The sequence below is a fragment of the Meles meles genome, chromosome 2 (assembly GCF_922984935.1).
Source record: "Meles meles chromosome 2, mMelMel3.1 paternal haplotype, whole genome shotgun sequence".
In the NCBI taxonomy this organism is placed as follows: Eukaryota; Metazoa; Chordata; class Mammalia; order Carnivora; family Mustelidae; genus Meles; species Meles meles.
In genome coordinates this window covers 14,098,111-14,117,480 of record NC_060067.1, presented here as the reverse complement: position 1 = coordinate 14,117,480, position 19,370 = coordinate 14,098,111, and positions in this window count along the sequence as shown.

Sequence of the window (19,370 nt, the reverse complement as noted above, 5' to 3'; positions counted from 1 at the left end):
TTTAATATTTTGTTCATTTCTCTATAGATTGACAACCAAATCAGAGAGTTTTTAAATATTTTTGCAAAAAAATTAAAAACAATTATAATTTTCCCCATTGTTTTAGAATCACTTTCCCAGTTTCAGCTTGTACAATCATTTTTTATGGTTCTGTACTGTTGTGCAAAGTGAGGACCCCCCACATACCTTCCACATGCATGACAGTCTGCAGCAGATTATTTGTATTCAAGATTAATGTCATCTACACAAAGCTAATTGATGTGCCTTCAAGATATTGGAGCATTTTAGGGTGCCTGGGTGGCTCAGTCAGTTAGGTGGCTGGCTCTTGATTTCTGCTCAGGTTATGATCTTAAGGCCATGATACTGAGCCCCAGGTTAGGCTCAGAGTGCTGGATATGGAAACCACTTAGAATTCTCTTTCCCTCTCCCTCTGTTCCCCCCAACCACCTCCACTCACACTCTCTCTCCTAAAAAAAAAAAAAAAAAAAAAAAAAAAGAGAGAGAGAGAGAGATACTGGAGCATTTTGCTCAATTTTGGATGTCTAGAAAAATAATTATTACAGAAAGTTCTTATTATTTAAAAAATGATGAACTAACATGGAAGTAGGTTTCTCTGCTGAAGAACCATGGGCTTTGCTCTAAATTTCACGAAAGGTTAACTAAATAAGCTTTCCCAGATTTTGCTATAGGGCCTTTGATCTGCACTTTGTGTTTCCAGCCACACAGTAAACTTGATAGAGCCTCACAGTTTTTTTTCTTCCCACCCAGAGGTTCTAAATTAACTACCATACTGTGTTGGTGTGAATTAATCCTATTTCTAAAGACTACTTACCTGCCAAGTTTATTCCCATTCAGTTTACTGAGAACAACCCTCTCCAGGAACATTTAATATTTTCTTTGATATTTAAATTCTAAAATATTCTGATAAAAGTGGTGACTAGCTATGTTCCTACTACACAAGAACAACAACAACAACAACAAAAAAGTTGAGATTAGCAGGCTTTACACTAAGTCAGGAGGCTTGCTTTTTTGAGGAGACTCAAGGAAGAATTGGAAAACAGTAGTACTTTAAACACTGGAGAAATTTATGAAAGAAATACCTCTGGAAATATTTAAAGAAACGTCCCCGAAAATATTTTTATTTGTTAATCAATAAGTTTGTAAGTATCAATTCAGCATCAAAAGTCTTACTTAGAAGCTTAACATAAGCTCTAAGCTCTGTTAAAAGATAAACTGTGGCATATTAAAATTTTCAAGCATTTGAGTGTACAGATTACAACTTGTCAATGCCCAAACCACAAGAGGTTAAGAGCACTCCCAGACAGGACAGGAGCTGGGGGAGAGGTTTTCATAGAAAAGATGCAGAAGGGAAGCAAGGAAACTGATTGGCTATGGCTTGAGCAGCTGCTTTCTGTGGGAAAGTCTACTTGCCTGTCATTGGTTGGTAAGCTTCATTTTCTCAGACCAAAGCACATTGACTCCCATTTAGGTTTTGGTTTGCTTAGCTAGGTTTCCAGTGCCGCCTCGGAGCTATCTTGGTATAACGGCTTCCTTGTTTAGCTATTTTAACAGCTCACTCCTAAAAGCTCACTCCTAAAAACTAATAAATGAATAGTTCAAGAGCAATGAATTTAAGGTAGAGCTAGCAATAACATTTTAAATTTTAATCACCTTTTACAAGGCAAACATTCTGTTTTTATGTCCTTACATTAACTAAAAATAGTTTGCTCATTTTCCATAGTCAAAGGTGGAGAGTACCAAAATTAACAAGAGTATATTCCCATGGGATCAAATTAGGGCTAGGGAGATCACTTCTTTAATCTCCTTAAACCACTTAAGACTGTGTCAAAGGGGCACTGTCTTTTAAGCTTGACTCTGAAGCGGGGCCTGACTGTTCAGAAACTATAAGCAGACAACTGTTACTAACACAAATCAGTTAATTATCAAAAGTGGAAAAATATTTATTACCTCTGTGTGTGTGTGTGTGTGTGTGTGTGTGTGTTTGGGGAGTATGTTTTCAAACAATTAATGTCATAACCGAATTATTCAGTGTTTGTGTTACTGTGTTGATTCTTGTTGCTGCTCTACTTTATGAAGTATCAGAGAATAGGTTGAAATTATTTTCTTTAGTGATGCTGGAAGAAGTGGATGAAAAGTTAAAAAAAAAAAAAAATCCAGAAATACATGGCCTTGTTCCATAACAGAAAATGAAAATAAGGCATATGTTCTTAAACAAATTACATGTGACCTGACTTAATTTATTGGTTCTTTTTTGGAATCTAATGATGGAGAAACATTATTTTTATTGTGCATCTATTTATACCCTATTAGCCTCCAAAAGGAACTGAGACAACTATTTTTTAAATTAATCTCTATACGAAGGTATTCCTACAGTGTGAACCAGCATCCAAATGAACCTATTTGAACCAACTCAAACTAAGTTTTAATAAATACTTTCCATTAATGAGGTAGTAAGTAATAGCATCATATCTTTCACTAACATTAATTAAATTGAAATGGGGAACTCCTGACTCAGCTTTTGTGTACACCAGAATCCCTAGTGACATAATAGACATATTAAATGTGCCTGGGTGGCTCAGTGGGTTAAGCTTCTGCCTTCAGCTCAGGTCAGGATCTCAGTGTCCTGGGATCGAGCCCTGCATCAGGCTCTCTGCTCAGCAGGGAGCTAGCTTCCCCTTCTCTCTGCCTGCCTCTGCATACTTGTGATTTCTCTCTGTGTCAAATATGTAAATAAAATTTAAAAAAATAAAAAATAAAATAAAATATGGAAGCAAGCTAAGTGACCATGAATAAATGAATGAAAAAGTGTGTGTGTGTGTGTGTGTGTGAATGAAATAATACTGAGCCATAAAAAGGAATGAAATCTTGCCATTTGTGATAACATAGTTGGACCTAAAGGGTATTATAATGAGTGAAATAAGACATAGAAAGGCTAATGCCATGTGATATCATTTATATTATATGTGCAACTAAAACAAACAAACAAAAAAGTACATAAAAAAAGAAACAGACATAAATACAGAGAACAAGCTGGTAGTTGTGGCGGTGGGGGAATAGGTGAAATGAGTGAAGGGGATTAAGAGGCATAACTTTCGGTTATAAAATAATAAATAAAAATAAAATAAATAGTCATGGTTATGAAAAGTACAGCATAAGGAATACAGTTAATACATAATACTGTAATAACTTTGCATAGTGAGAGACGGTAACCACACTCATCAAGGTGAACATTTTGCAATGAATGTAATTGTCAAATCACCATGAGGTACACCTGAAACTAATATTATATGTTAACTACACTTCAATTAAAAATTTAAAATTTGAAAGCAAATTAAATAAATTTAAAAAAAGAAAATTTCCTTTGACATTAGTCTTCAAAAACATTTTAAGCAAGGCATTTGTCTGTCATGGGGAAGAGCTGATTTATTGAACAATTTTTGCATTATTACTCATCCAAATTTCTAAGTTCTGCTGTTTTAAGTAATACCATGACAAAAAATAACACTATGATAAGTATTTTTAATGAATATTTGTACATATCTGATTATTTCCTCATAATACTTTTTGAATGAAACTGAAACAACAAAATGAAAACATCAAGGCACTCAGTCTAGGCTGCCAAATTGTGTTTTAAATATTTTGCCAATTTGCACTCACATTAGCGGTATTTGAGAATGCCAACCCTGATTATTATCTTTTCATATCAGTGACAATTTGAAAGAAGGGAATGGTATTTGATTGATGTTTAAGTTTGCATTTCTTTCCTTACCAATGAAGACTAATCTTTTTCTTATAGAACCTTCGGCTAAAAAATATCTTTATTTCATTAGCAAGAGTCAATCTAAAGGAAAACATTAAGGAAACTGTATCAGGATTATAAAGAGTATTTCAGTTTAGCAAAGTTTAGAACACAGCTGATATGCATAGATTTGTTTTTGTTCTGAATCAAAACCAAACAGAACATAAAATTTTAGGTCATATGTTCAGTATTTGGAAGGTTAAAAGAAATGTATAGATTAATTCTCATAAAACATTAAAAGTCTCTTCAGTTGGTTAGAGAGACATTTCAGACTTTTAAAATTTATGCAGCACCGACAGCGGAATATTTTAATTAGTCAGGCCTAAGTGACACAGAAACATATGGACTTGCCAGTAATCTGGTTGCAGAATGATTGAGCAGTTGTGGGTGAAACAAGTTAAAGAGGATAATCAACATTAATGTTAATTTTTTTTTTAGCATTAATGGCTCCTTAGTTCAAAGCTTCACAGCTTCCAGGTGTCCATCCAGATGCCACACATTGAAATGGTCCTTAGATACACACTGAGTCACTCATGCAGGGCACAGAATAGCAACCAGCATGGAAAATTATTCTCAGAATGAAGGCACTGATGGGACTTGCTTCAATTTCCACATCTTTGACACTCATAAGGATTAGCCCCTGTTCTAACTTCAGAATTTTAAAAAATTTCAAAATCCATTAAATATGATAAAATCTTTTTTTGAAAAAAAAGCACACTTTTGTACTTGTATTCCACAAACTTGGCCAAACACACAGATGATCCTATAAATGCTGCAACAATAATGTGGCACATTATTGTGCACACACACACACACACACACACACCCCATAAAGCAAATCACACCTCCTCATCACTGAAAACTATAAACAAAAAGCACCTTATACTAAGCTGATTGGGGTGTAGTACTGCGCTAAACAGATCAGAATTGAAAGCAGATTCAAATGTAGGTCAAAATGGAAGAATTTGGGCTGATCGGCCTGAACAGCCTCACTATACAAACATTAGAGTCTTTCCATTAGCATCAAACACAGTGACTATTCCAATGCATATCCAACACTACGTGAAATAACTGTGATCATAGGAAAACATTTTCAAAATTAGCAGCTCCAGTAAGAAGAATTGATCAAATGCTTTGGGGCTTGAAACTGTCAACTAATAGAGTGTAATTCGGTCTAAATATCTTAGAAATGGCCTATTTCTGTCCAATTTGCAAAGTGAGTGATGAGTAATGAAAGGGAACTATAGGTTAAAAAAAAAAAAAAAAAAAAAAAAAACCTCACAAAGACCGTACAAGAGATTCAGACTAAAATTACACATGCATTAAGAAGCTTATCAGACAAAAAAGAAATTTTGGCTGGGATGTGGAGACAAGGGAACCCTTGTACACTGTTGCTGAGAATGTAAATTGGCATAACCCCCACAGAAAATTGTATGGAAGTTTTTCAAAAAAGTAAAAATAGAACTACCATACGATCCAAAAATTCCACTTTTGGTGGTTTATCCAAAGGAAATGAAAATGCTAACTTAGGAGTGCCTGGGTGGTTCACTCGGTTAAGCATCTGCCTTCAGCTCAGGTCATAATCTCGGGGTCCTGGGATAGAACCCTGTGTCGGGCTCTCTGCTCACTAGGGAGCCTGCTTTTCCCTCTGCCCCTTTCCCCACTCCCCACTCATGTGTGTGCTCTCTCCCTTTCACTCTCTTAGGAAAAAAAGAAAATACTAACAAAAAGATATCTGCATCTCCATGTTCATTGCAGCATTATTTACAATAGGCAAGACATGGAAATGACATAAGTATCCATCAATGAATGAATGGATAAAGAAAATGTGGTATAAATACACAGTGGAATATTATTCATCCGCATAATAAAAAAAAAAGAATGAAATCTTGTCATTTGCAACAACATGGATGGATCTTGAGGGCATTATGAAATACCTCAGACAGAGAAAGACAAATGTTGCATCACCTCATTTATTTCTTTTTTAAGAAGAGTTTTTTTTTTAAAGATTTTATTCATTTATTTGAGAGAGAGAGAGAAAGCATGAGAGGAGAGAGGTCAGAAGGAGAAGCAGACTCCCTGCAGAGTAGGCAGCCCGATGTGGGACTCTATCCTGGAACTCCAGGATCATGACCTGAGCCGGAGGCAGTCGCTTAACCAACTGAGCCACCCAGGGCGCTCGCATCACCTCGTTTATATATGGAATCTGAAAAAACAAACAAACAACAACAACAACCAAAAACACTTGTGGATACAGATTGGTGGTTGGCAGAGGTGGAAGATGGCAGGTGGGAGAAATTGGAGAAAAAGGTGAAAAGATACAAATTTCCAGTTATAAAATACACAAGTCATAGAGATTCAATGCAAAGCATGACGACTATCGTTAATAACATGATCCTGTATATTTGAAAGTGCAAACTTAAACGTTCTCATCCGAAGAAAAACATTTTGTAATGATGCATGGTAACAAAGTTAACTAGATACTGTGATGATTATTTTATAATATATGCAAATATCAAAACATATTGTATACCTGAAACTAATATGTGTCAATTATACCTCAATAATAATAATAAAAGAATTCATGGAGGAGCAACAAAAGGGTTAAATGCATACGCAGGGAAACCTGAACCTTCTCCAGGTGTATAGCTTGAGGAGAAAGAAGGGTTAGAGAAAAGTGCAGTGTTCCAGATCCTCATCAACCTGAGGACTCCAAGGCTGAACTATCCAGGGGCACAGTGTCCATGTTATAGGCTAGTTATTCTTTTTTCTTTTTAAGATTTTATTTTTACATAATCTCTCCACCCAAATGTGGGGCTTGAACTCACAATCCCAAGATCAAGAGTTACATGGTCCTCTGACTGAGCCAGCCAGGCACCGCATAGGATAGTTCTTCTTATATTATTTAACCACGTATCTATTATTCTATTTTTTTTAAGATTTTATTTATTTATTTGACAGAGAGAGAGATCACAAGTAGGCAGAGAGGCAGGCAGAGAGAGAGGAGGAAGCAGGCTCCCTGCGGAGCAGAGAGCCCGATGCGGGGCTCGATCCCAGGACCCTGAGATCATGACCTGAGCCGAAGGCAGCGGCTTAATCCAAGGAGCCACCCAGGCGCCCCTATTATTCTAAATGATAAAAGGAATCAAAATGACTTTGAAGCCAATATTGAGTTTACTTTTTTTGAGTGAATTTGCTTTCTTTTTACATTACTCCCTCCTTATTGCATGAAGAATCTCTTAGATTAGTTATCTATGCCATCACATTTTCCCCTCAAGGTTATACAGGTCACACTAAACATATTGAAATACAAGTGTGTGCATTTTATCTCAAAGACAGCAGCTATTCACACCTAGGTTAAGTCTCTTGGGTTAAATTAGCCAAACATGCAACCGAAAATAGCTAGCATCCAATAAGCTCCTTTGTAAATTTACCTTCCTTGAAGGGAAGGCCAAAGGCTTACCTGTTGTCACATTTGTCCGCCCAGTAATATATAGCCCCGCTGTCCTTATTAAACCTCGAGGGACACTGTTAAATGGCCCTCCTCAGGTTACCCTGTTATTGGAGTGACTAGTCACCAATGATGGTGAACTAGAAGCTGACGACCTGGCCTCCTACACTCGTGGTTTTTGGACATGCCCATGCTTTGTGGATAGATTATTGGTATGCTTCACTTGCAAAAACACATTGTTTTTGCTAAAATTACATTTCAGTTAGGGGAAAAAACACAACTAAAGGAAAATTTTGTAAGCCCTTGTTGCTTATGATTTACATAATAATCATGAGAAGAATGTGCTTCTTAAAACCAAAATGTTAAAAACACTAAAAAGTTGAGATTGGCACTGGTTACAATGTGTATAATCCTAAATAATTTTTCAATTTTTACATTTGGCCATCTGAACAAAAAAAACTTTGAATTCAAACATTGACTATTTCTTGTTTTAACAACATATAGTAGACACAATTAACAAAGTAACTGTACATATTTAACATTTACAGTCTGAGCAGATATGACATTTGTATATATCTGTGAATTCATCACAATAATCAAAGAAAATAATGTATCTACCACCTACAAAAGTTTCCTGTGCCCTTTTGTAATGTCTCCACTTCCATTCCTGATCCCATCCCCATTTCCAGCCAACCACCAACCAACTTTATGCCATTACAGATTAGTTTGCATTTTATAGAATTTTATATAAATAATATAGCATGTACTCTTTTATATGGCTTTAGTCTACATAATTATGTTAAGACTCATCCATATATTTGCATGTATCAATAATTCATATTTTTTATTGTTGAGTGTATTCTATTGTACAGAAGTATCACAACTTATTCAAGCATTCATTTGCTGATAAACATTTGGGTTGTTTCCAGATATATGGCTATTACCAGTAAAGTTTCTATAAACATTCTTGTACATGTCTTTGAATAGATATATGCCTTCATTTATCCTGAGTAAACATCTAAGAAGGACATGACTGGATCATATGATAGGGGCATGTTTAAATTCTAGAAAGTGCCAAATTATATTTCAAGGTGTCTACCATTTGACATTCTCACCAGCAGGGGATGAGAGTACTATTCCTCCACAACCTTTCCAACACTTGATATCTTCTTAATTTTAGCCATTCTAGTAATTTTTTGATGGTCTCTCATTGTGATTTTAATTTGCACGCCTCTACCGACTAATGAGATTAAACATTTTTTCATGGGATTGTTAACTATTCACGTATCTTCTTTTTTGAAGTGTGTATTCAAACCTTTAACTCATATTTTTATTGGGTTGCTGTTGAACCTTCTTGAGTTCAAAAACTCCTTATATAATCTGGACACAGGTCTTTGTGAGATACGTCATTCACAAATACTTTCTCTGAGTCTATGGCTTGCCTTTTCATTTTCCTAATAGTGTCTTTCAAAGAGCAGACATTTTCAGTTTTGATGAAGTTGTTTATCAATTTTTGTTGCTATATATTATTATGTGTTGTCTAAGAAATCTTAGACTAAACAAAGGTCACAAACATTTTCTCCTGGAACTTTTCAGTTTTAGATTCTGCATTAAGGTAGATAATCCAGTTCTGGTCAATTTTTGTCTATAGTGTAAGGTATGAAGTGTGTTGTTTTGTTTCATATATAGATATGCGAGTGTTTCAGAATCACTGGTTGAAAAAAAACACTATGACATCCGTGAAATTGCTTTTTTTTATCTTTGTCAATAATTAGCTGTCCGATTACATATATTTTCGGACTCTCGTCTCTGTTCTACTGATCTATCTGCTTGTCGTTATGCCAATCTCACACTGCCTTGATTAATGTACCTTTATAATGAGTCTTGTAGAGTGTTATACCTCCAGCTTCAAGATCTGTTTTCAAAGTTGTTTTGGCATTTCACATGCTTTGCATTCTGATATGATTTTAAAATCAACTTAGCAGCTTTTACCCCTAAATCATGACTTCTGGGATTTTTACTGAGATTGTGTTAAATCCAAAGATCAATTTAACCTATGAACAGTGTATATATCTCTTTTTATACAGATCTTTACTGAGTTTTCTCAGCAATAGCTTATCATTTTCAATGCATATGGATTCCACACCTTTTGTCAGGTTCATCACTAAATATTTCTTCTTTTTGATGCTATAATAAATGGCATTATTTTATCATTTCAATTTCTAATTGTTCATTGCTAGTATATGGACACAGTTGATTTTTGTATATTGATCTCATATCTTGCAACCTTGTAAACTCGGTTATCAGTTCTAGCCTCCTTGTATATTCCATAGGCTTTTTTATATATACAATCATGTCATCTGCCATCAAAGAGAGTTTTTATTTCTTTCTTTCCAATCTAGGTGTTTTTTCATCCTTTTACTTGAATTACTGTACAATGTTGAATAGAAGTGGTGAGATCAGAAATACCTGTCTTTCTTAAGCTTAGAGGGAAAGCACTTGGTCTTTTACCATGAAGTATGATATTAGCTATGGGTTTTTCACTGCTGCCTTTTATCAGGTGTAGGAGGCTTGCCTTCTATTTCTGGTTTACTGTGTGGTTTTGATGGGAATAGATATTACATTTTATCAAATATTATTCTTCATCTACTGAGATGGTAATAGGTTTTTCTCTTTTATTGATCTGTTAAATTATACTGATTGGTTATTTTAAATATTAAAATGAGCTTGCATTTCAGGGCTAAATTCCACTTGGCATCAGTTAATATCCTTTCATATATTAGTGGATTTTACTTCATAAAATTTTGTTTAGAATATTTGCATCTGTATGCTGAAACATACTGTTTCATAGTTACCTTTTTCTGTAATGTCTTTTTATGATTTTGGCATCAGAACTTCAAGGACATCATAGTAGCTGGAGCTGAGCTCACATACTTACTGATGGCCTCAATTATGTGTAAAATACTAACTTTTACTCTGAGAAAGATGGGAATATACTGTGGGCTTTTGAGAAGAAAAGTACATGATCTACCATATGTTTTAAGACATTCTTTCTACAGCTCTTTGGAAGATACAGTATGGAGGAAGTTATATATATGAACAGATAAGTAGAGAGGTTATTATAGTAATCTAGGTGAGACATGATGGGGCTTGAACTCATGTGGTAACAATGGAGAGTGACACATTGTCAGATTCTGCTTACTCCTTTGAAGTAGAACTGATAATATTTGTTTGTGGAGAGGATATAAAGTAGAAGAAAAATACAGAGACAAAGGTGGCAGTCATTGTTTTTAACTTAGTGGTTTAAAGAGAGTAGCCACCATTAAGTGTCTTCTGGGAAAGTATGCAGAAAGAACAGATTATGACATGTCATAATGGAGATTCCGTTTCAAGAATCAATTGGAGATGCTCAATATACCATTAGTTACAAGAATCTGGTGTTCAGGACCTAGATCTAATCCAAGCCATACATATAAGCCTGTACATGGTATTTAAAATGATAAAGTAATATGAGATTACCCAGGGTGTGAGTATAGAGAAAAGAGGAATTCTGAAAATCTGTCCCTGATGTTAACCAGAGTCCAACCACATCACGAGAGTTTTACATGTGTTCTTTTGTAACCATAACAATATTTTAACATGTAGCTTGAGAGTACACTAACACTACATCATAAAAGCTGACTCAGAAGATACCAAAGACATAAGTTGACACTCGCATTTGCGATATCTATTTTTCCACCAGGAATTATTCTTATTTGCAGCTACACTGTGTATGTGTCATGTACTACATTTAGATTTGGGACACTTCACAGTGTTATTGACTGAATAAAAGAGTGAAGGATTTTGTTAACTTATGACAAGATATTTCTGATTAAATGTGATCTTTTAAAGTGGACATCTTTCCTTTTTGCTAGTTATGATGGTAATTGTGTTATCCACATTCTCATTACCAGTGACATGATAGGTCACTGAACAAGAAAAATAAATCCGACAGATAAAATGAAAATGGAAGTATCATTCAATTTAAATAAATATTCTCTAAATTATATCCAAGTGTAATAACAATACCTACTGTGGTGAGCAGGTCTCCTTACATCAATATGAAATATAGGTAACAGATTTTTCAAGTTTCAGGCAGTTGCTTGTTGCTCAGTCAATTGCTCCAACAAAACAAAAAAACTCCACCACTCTCATTTTGTCTCAAACATGCCCAACTGAGGAAAGGCGTCTTTTTTTTTTTTTAAGATTTTATTTATTTATTTGACAGAGAGAGAGATCACAAGTAGGCAGAGAGGCAGGCAGAGAGAGAGGAGGAAGCAGGCTCCCTTCGGAGCAGAGAGCCCGATGCGGGGCTCGATCCCAGGACCCTGAGATCATGACCTGAGCCGAAGGCAGCGGCTTAATCCACTGAGCCACCCAGGCGCCCCTCCTTTTTTTTTTTTAATTGACTTGACCTGAATCCTAACACTTACAAAAATATTCCATAATTTCAGAAGAGCAACCTTGACACTATTGTCTCCATAAATGAAGACATGGGGAGAGTTATTTAGAAATAGATAAGTCAATATTTTATAGTGCGTGCATACTAATTTTCAAAATATAAAGTGATAATATTTATTAGTCAGAGATACTACAGAAAATATATATTGACGGCGGCAAAGCTCTCTTCACTACATTTGCATTATTTTTCCAGCGTAGTGGCTCTCAAAGTGTTCTCTTCACTCAACAAGACTGGCAACTTCTTAGACGTAGACAGTCTCAACTCTACCCTATACCTACTAGATCAGTAACTCTGGAGACAGGGCCCAGTAATCTGTGTTTTCATAAGCACTTTATGTGATTTAGATTTACATTGAACTTTAAGAACCACTGATCTAGATCAAACATGTATAGAAAAGACTAAGGAGGAGAAAAAGAGTATCATCCAACATTAACGAAATCTTATGTGTACTAGGTAGTGCATTTGGTACTTCATACATTCTTTTTTTTTACCATCACTCCCCAAGGTAATGATCATTATCCCAATTTTACAGTGAGGAAATTAAGTCTCACAGAAGTTAAAATGAAAATTTTTAATTGTGTCACTATTCAAAAAATGGTGATGATTTTCTCATTCTAAAGTTCTTTAACTTTCAAGAGGGAAAAATTGGTAGATGAGCTTTCATATCTCTAAAAGATAGGAAAGCAGAAGCATTTGCTCATGCTAATAAGCTCTCAGAAGACTTTTTCTGGGCTGTCAAATTTTTTAAATCAAGTGTCAATGAGACACCATTGTGAAGGACTGTACAGAAATTAAGAATCAAACTGCTATGTTCTACAAAAAATTAGAAGTCAATAGTAATAATATTTACTTAACATAATCATCTCCATTCTTAGCGAAAGGTTAAAAAAATAAAAGGAAGTGAGAATACACAGCAAATGTGTTAGGTAAAAGAAAAAAATACAAAGACTTTTTAAGCTTTTGTTGTTGTTGTCAAACATAACAGGTGCAGATGAACTGTTCCTTTAAAAAGGTGTGTAAAGGGGCACCTGGGTGGCTCAGCTGGTTAAAGCCTCTGTCTTCAGCTCAGGTCATGATCCCAGGGTCCTGGGATCGAGCCCCGCATCGGGCTCTCTGCTTAGCTGGGAGCCTGCTTCCTCATCTTTCTCTCTCTGCCTGTCTCTCTGCCTACTTGTGATCTCTGTCAAATAAATAAATCTTAAAAAAAAAAAAAAAGGTGTGTAAAGACTGCAGAAGACTACACTATGAAGAACGCTCACTTGGAAGAGGAACAAAGGAAATGGGGACACAGAATGTCCACCCCATCTCAAAATGCCACACACATTCCAAAATGATTTTTGCTGCAGTCTATAAATGCCATTTTTCATTTGACCCTCAGTAAAAAGTAGGATGTAATCCCTTTCAAAACCACAATCCTTTTCTAAATTTTCTGTTTATATTTCCTGATATTCCATAGCCAGTCCCCCCGGATGGAGAAGATTTCCATGTGTGTTCATAATGTAACAACAATGCTAGGAAGCTCTCTGGGGAGGAAAAAAAAAGAATTCATTTGAGTCATGTCTTTTATCAGTACATATTTTTCTTTTCTGAGTCATTTTCAAAAATAATAATAATCACAGAAATCATCATGAGGGGTTTCCCTGCTCACCAGCTGCTACTAAGCAAATCACAGAAAGACCTTACACATAAATACAACTCATGACTTGAAGCAGAATGCAGGCAAAATGATGCGAAGAACATACATCTAAGGAAAAGAAATATTTTGGCAGAAAAGCCATGATCGATTGTGCCAGAAATATTTGGAAACATTCTTGGCAGTTTTCTGACTTAAATATTTTGGCTTGGAGAAATAACTTGAAACACATATTATCAAAAATACAAAAATGAACTGAGGAAACCAACACTTCATTACAGGTTAAACATATGTTTTCTTTCTTATGTCTTCATTTTTGTGCTCTCAATTTGGAACAAATCCTCAAGACTATGAAATAAATCTATGAAAAGGAACTAGGTGAATAAATCCCTGTAAGTCTCTGTTCATCAGTTTCTGCCTTCTGAAAAGTAACTGAAGGGGGCAGGGAGGGATGAATAAAGCACAGAGGATATTTAGGGCAATATAACTGCTCTGTATGATACTATAAAGGTAGTATGTCATTATACATTCGTCCAAACCCACAGAATGTACAACTCCAAAAGTCAACTTCAACTGTAAATTATGGAATCTGAATAATAATGATGTGCCAATTCAGGTACATCAATTTTAATAAATATGCTATAGAATGACCATAGTAGCAGAAGTTGTGTGTTTGTGGAGATAGGGAGTATATGGGAATTCTCCACATTGTCTAATCAATTTTTTGTGACCTTCAAACTTCTCTAAAAAATTAAGTTTGTTGATTTAAAAGAAAATATAAGAGCAAAAAGCAAGTATTTGAAAACAAAAATATGGAGTTAAAATATTCTTTTTAAAATATGTATGTTTCGATAATATAAACATATCCTAAACTGCATTTTCTAATTTTATTTTAAAATGTGTAATATGTAAATTTAGTAATCCTAAATAACTTGTTTAAAAGAAAAAATACTTGGTATATAATCTAGGTCAAGTACTAAAGATACATACAAGGTAATAAGATGCATTGATGAGTTACATGTGGTCACAGCTGCTATGAAGCAAATATATTTGTGGGTACATCAATCCAAGAAATACTAAGTGGGTAAATGGTGACTCCACTAGCTTTTGGTCTGCTTATTTTGTTTTGTTTTAAGCATATTCAAGGAAAGTCTCTTGGACATATTAAGCGCATAAAGATAGTAAACTTTCTCTTTCCCAGATTTCTCCTTCCCCATGTTCTCCCTTAAATTTTATATGATCTCCCTGATATGAGGACATGGAGATGCAACATGGGGGTTAGGGGGATAGGAGAAGAATAAATGAAACAAGATGGGATTGGGAGGGAGACAAACCATAAATGACTCTTAATCTCACAAAACAAACTGGGGGTTGCTGGGGGGAGGTGGGGTTGGGAGAGGGGGAGGGGGTTATGGACATTGGGGAGGGTATGTGCTATCGTGAGTGCTGTGAAGTGTATAAACCTGGCGATTCACAGACCAGTACCCCTGGGGATAAAAATACATTATATGTTTATAAAAAAAAAAATTGGAAGGGGAGGCGAACCATAAGAGAGTATGGACTCTGAAAAACAACCTGAGGGTTTTGAAGGGTCGGGGGTGGGAAGTTGGGGGAACAGGTGGTGGGTAATAGGGAGGGCACGTATTGCATGGAGCACTGGGTGTTGTGCAAAAACAATGAATACTGTTACGCTGAAAAAAATAAATAAATTTAAACTATATAAAAAAATATTTTAGGCTTCCATTCTAGACCGTCTTCTCTATATGATCTTATGATACTGTGTTAGCTTTAATTATTTTTTAAATGCTGATGGCTTTCACAGCCAGCTTTCCAGACAAGATCTTATACCTCCGATAGCTGTATCCCCTTGGCATAGCTTCTTACCACCAGGATCGGTGACTCTGTCTGAGGGCATACTCTATTTGCAGGAGTATGCTAGAGTCCTGCACGGAGGGTAGGACATAAGGGTGGTAAGGTAGCTCCAAGGAAGCAGCCTCTACCAGAAACAGACCATAGTTAGTAGGTAAGTAATCCAGCAGCCTCACCTTTCAGGTGGAACTACTCTGAGGCACATTCTACACAGTCTGTCATAAGAGCCCAGTGGGACAAAATCTCGGTTGCATCACCCAAGGAAATTGCTAATAGCACACTCTTACTAACTTACTTACTTACTTACTTATCCTTTCTCACTGCTCTCCTCTACCAGTGCTTCCTGAAACTGATCCCCAAATAAACTACTTAAACACTTTAAGACACATAAATGAAATACTTACCAGTGAAATAATGATGCTTTCAAATACTCCAGGTATTCAAACCCAAGTTTCAATTAAATATCTATCTATTGGGCCTCTATATCTGGATGTTACATAGGCAACTAAAATTCAAAATGCACAAAATCAAGCTCACCTTCTCTAGCTATCTAGTTTTAATATTCCTGATATCAAAAAACAGCGCTAACATCCACACTGGGAAACAAAGCTTGCGTACCATTTTAGATTTTACTCTTTCTCTTATTCTCCATATCCTGTCACCAAAATCTCTCAATTTTAACATCTTAACATCTCCCAAATCTGCCCATTTTCTATGTTACCATAACCTATACCTTATTTTAGGTTCTAATCATTATTTCATGAATTGCAGAAATTGGTCTTCTGTAAAGGCTTATCTCCTTCAATCTTACACAGCCCTAATATATACACCCTAGCATGGCATTGAGCATTAAAGAGAAAGAGACAGAGGAAGGAAGGAAGGAAGGAAGGAAGGAAGGAAGGAAGGAAGATAGGAGGGAAGGGAAGGAGGAAGGGAGGGAGAGAGAGAGGAAGGGAAAAAGGGAGGGAAGGAGATTGATTATCACCAATCTGCATAAAACCAGTGATTGTGCATTGCTTTCAGGATAAAATTCAAGCTCTACGAGCATGGTATACAAGCCGTCTGCAATCATTCCTCAACAAATATTTCAAGCCTCTTCTATTCATTTGACACCATAGTCATATTGGATGCTATGCAAGTCACACAATAATAATGGTCTTCTTTACATCAGTGCTTTCAAATAGCTTGTCCTAAGTACCCAAATTATCCTCCCACACTCTCTTTTTTTGAATTAAATCATTAAGGGTCAATTCTAGTGTGTCCTAATCCAGGATATCTTTTCTGGTCCACTTCAAATCCAAAGTGTGGTTTAGGTGTACTTTTTTTTTTGCCTAATTGACACAATTCCACTACTGGACTTAAGTGTACTTCCCATGCTTTTCCATTTCATGCCATGTGTAGAAACTGAGCAAAATACTAGGGAACACATGAAGAATAAAATATAGTGTCTGATTCCACAGAACTCAGTCTAACATACAGTCTAGAATAGAATACAAGTTTAAGAAATTTATTTGAAATGAGTACAGACAAAAAGAAAGTATAAGATGCCATGATTTTCATGACAGAAATCCAAAAATTTCAAAGCCGCTTAAAGAAAAACTTGATTTTGGAATTGGAACTTTATATTGAAGCACCTTCAGTAATTATTTACCCATATGAAATATAAGTCATTTTATAACATCTTTCTAGAAATAGAGAAAGAGAGGGACATTAGGCAAGTAAACAATTCTCAACTGAACAATGATAATATAAGTCCTTAATTATACAATATTGAGGAGTGCTATCAATATAGCTAAGAACTGCAAGTATATGAATTACTTTGGGGAGAAGAATTCACTTCTTATTTTCCATTTATTTAACATTTTAAAAGAGAGAAAATAATAGACCATTAAACAAATATAGCACTGAGTTTAATTTACAGAATGTAAAAAATATTTAAAAACATTATCTTTCAAACGATAGTAGAAAAATGATTAATAAAGGAAAAATTTGTGTATGTGAGGTACTCTGAAGAAATCAATTGACAGAAGTAAATCATAATTTCTCACATTTCCAGTACCAAATAGGAATTGACCTTGGTGCCCGTAATCATGTCTGTCCCTATCTTTCCACTTGAGTTAATGAAAATCTGTATAAATTTGCTAACATGAGCTGCAGCCCAAAGCCCGGTGTAATTAGCTGATGTGTTAATTTGCCAACTAGACGTGAATTGAGTATTACTACCATGGACTGTCATGCCAAACCCTAGCAATAAAAGCCCTAAAGGAGATAAAGTATATAGGCTAGTTCCAGTCTCAAACTGAAATTTTAACACGGTCAACAATTTTGTAAGAGGAGAGAAAGCCTCTGTTTCCTCCAGAAAAGCAAGTATCCAGCAGCATAAACAAATATTTTTGAAGAATTAGAAGCCTGCAAACCATTACTATCATAGACACAAAAGAAAAAAAATGTTTATAATAAAACTATCCCACAATAATTTAACTCAAATATTCACTGTGTTACTAACTAATGTACTATTAAAATTCCATTTTGCTAAATGTTAAATCTACAAAGGGAGAATATGTGAACTGCTGCATTTGATTTATGTATTTTCTAAATGTTTGTATCTTCTTATAATGAAATTATTATTTTATGTAGATCAGAAAAAATATAGCCATTAATATTAAAAACCATAATTTAGTTAGATAAATGCAAGTCATCAATAACCTCACTGTAAATAAAAAATTGAATTAAAAATCACAAACACAACTTGGAAATACCTTTAGGAGTCAACTTTCCAGGAAAATGGATGAGAAATTCATTAATCTACTCCTTTTTTCTTTCTCTTTCACTGATATGTCTTCAGTATTTCGCTTTAATTCTTGTATTATCATTTAGGCATGAATATGGCATATCTGCCCATGGCAATATGGCACTGAAAACTGTGCCTCAGACACCATAGGGATGTAATAAATATTTATGGAAAGAACATCTAGATGAATGAGCACAAATCTCCAGAATTGTCCATAAGAAGCTAATGCGATGATACAATTATATAATAAATACAGATAGGTGATCCCATGAATGGGTGGTTTGAAGTGATTTCCAAGAACTACTGCTATATTTCTAGCCATATAATTAATATACACTTTCGGGAAACACAGTAAAACTTTCAAGACGAGAATGACAAAACTTAACAGAGTAACATTCCTCCTTCCTCATGCCAACCCACCAGCCCAATATGAAAAGAACAAAGTAATTAAAAAAAAAAAAAACCTGAATATTGTTCTAGTCAAAGTTTAACCCATGGGTTAAACTCTACCGATAAAGATACAAAAACTTAATAATAATCAGCTTCACCAAACCTGTTGATTTTTTTTTTTTTTTTGCTTTGCTTTAAATTGTTTCCTTTGAGTATAAAGTCCCAGGACCCAATTTAATTTTCTAATTCCCAATGGGTTCTTATCTCCTTACTTAAGATAAACAAACAAACGTGGTTTGTGAATACTGACGCAATTTACGGAGGGATTTGGTATCTAGGAAAGGCTGTAACACTTAAGGAACCTAGAATCATCTGAATTAGGTAAATGAAATTCTAACCTGCAATTTGCGAACTAAAGAATTCCAGACCAAACCCAAAATTTGGGTTCATTCCCTACGCTTGACTTTCTTATGGTTCTATTTTTTCTTAATGCCTTCCTCTATGAATTGTGTCTACCTAGTGCTATCCAAGTGCAAGTCTCAATCTTGTCACAGTTATACAGAAATGACCCCCTAACACCAATACTTTCAAGAATTTCACATTTTATTAATGATTTAAGGGTTGCGACAAAGGGTGACATAGGACATTGCCCTATCTTTCACTATCACATTACTTCTATTGCACTTTCTCTTTCCTTCCATTTCTCTACTATCACCAAATATAGCAAATAACTCTCTACCTTATCTCATACATAAATTGTATTGATTTCCTTTTAACCTCCCATGCCAAACCACAAGCAGTCGAAAGGCAGAAGATATTTTTGCTATTTTTCTCTTGCAAAAAATAGGAGTAAAATAACTCAGTATTCTAGTTATTCTCAATTTGCTGTCCCCCAACTGAAAATTCCGTTTTTTA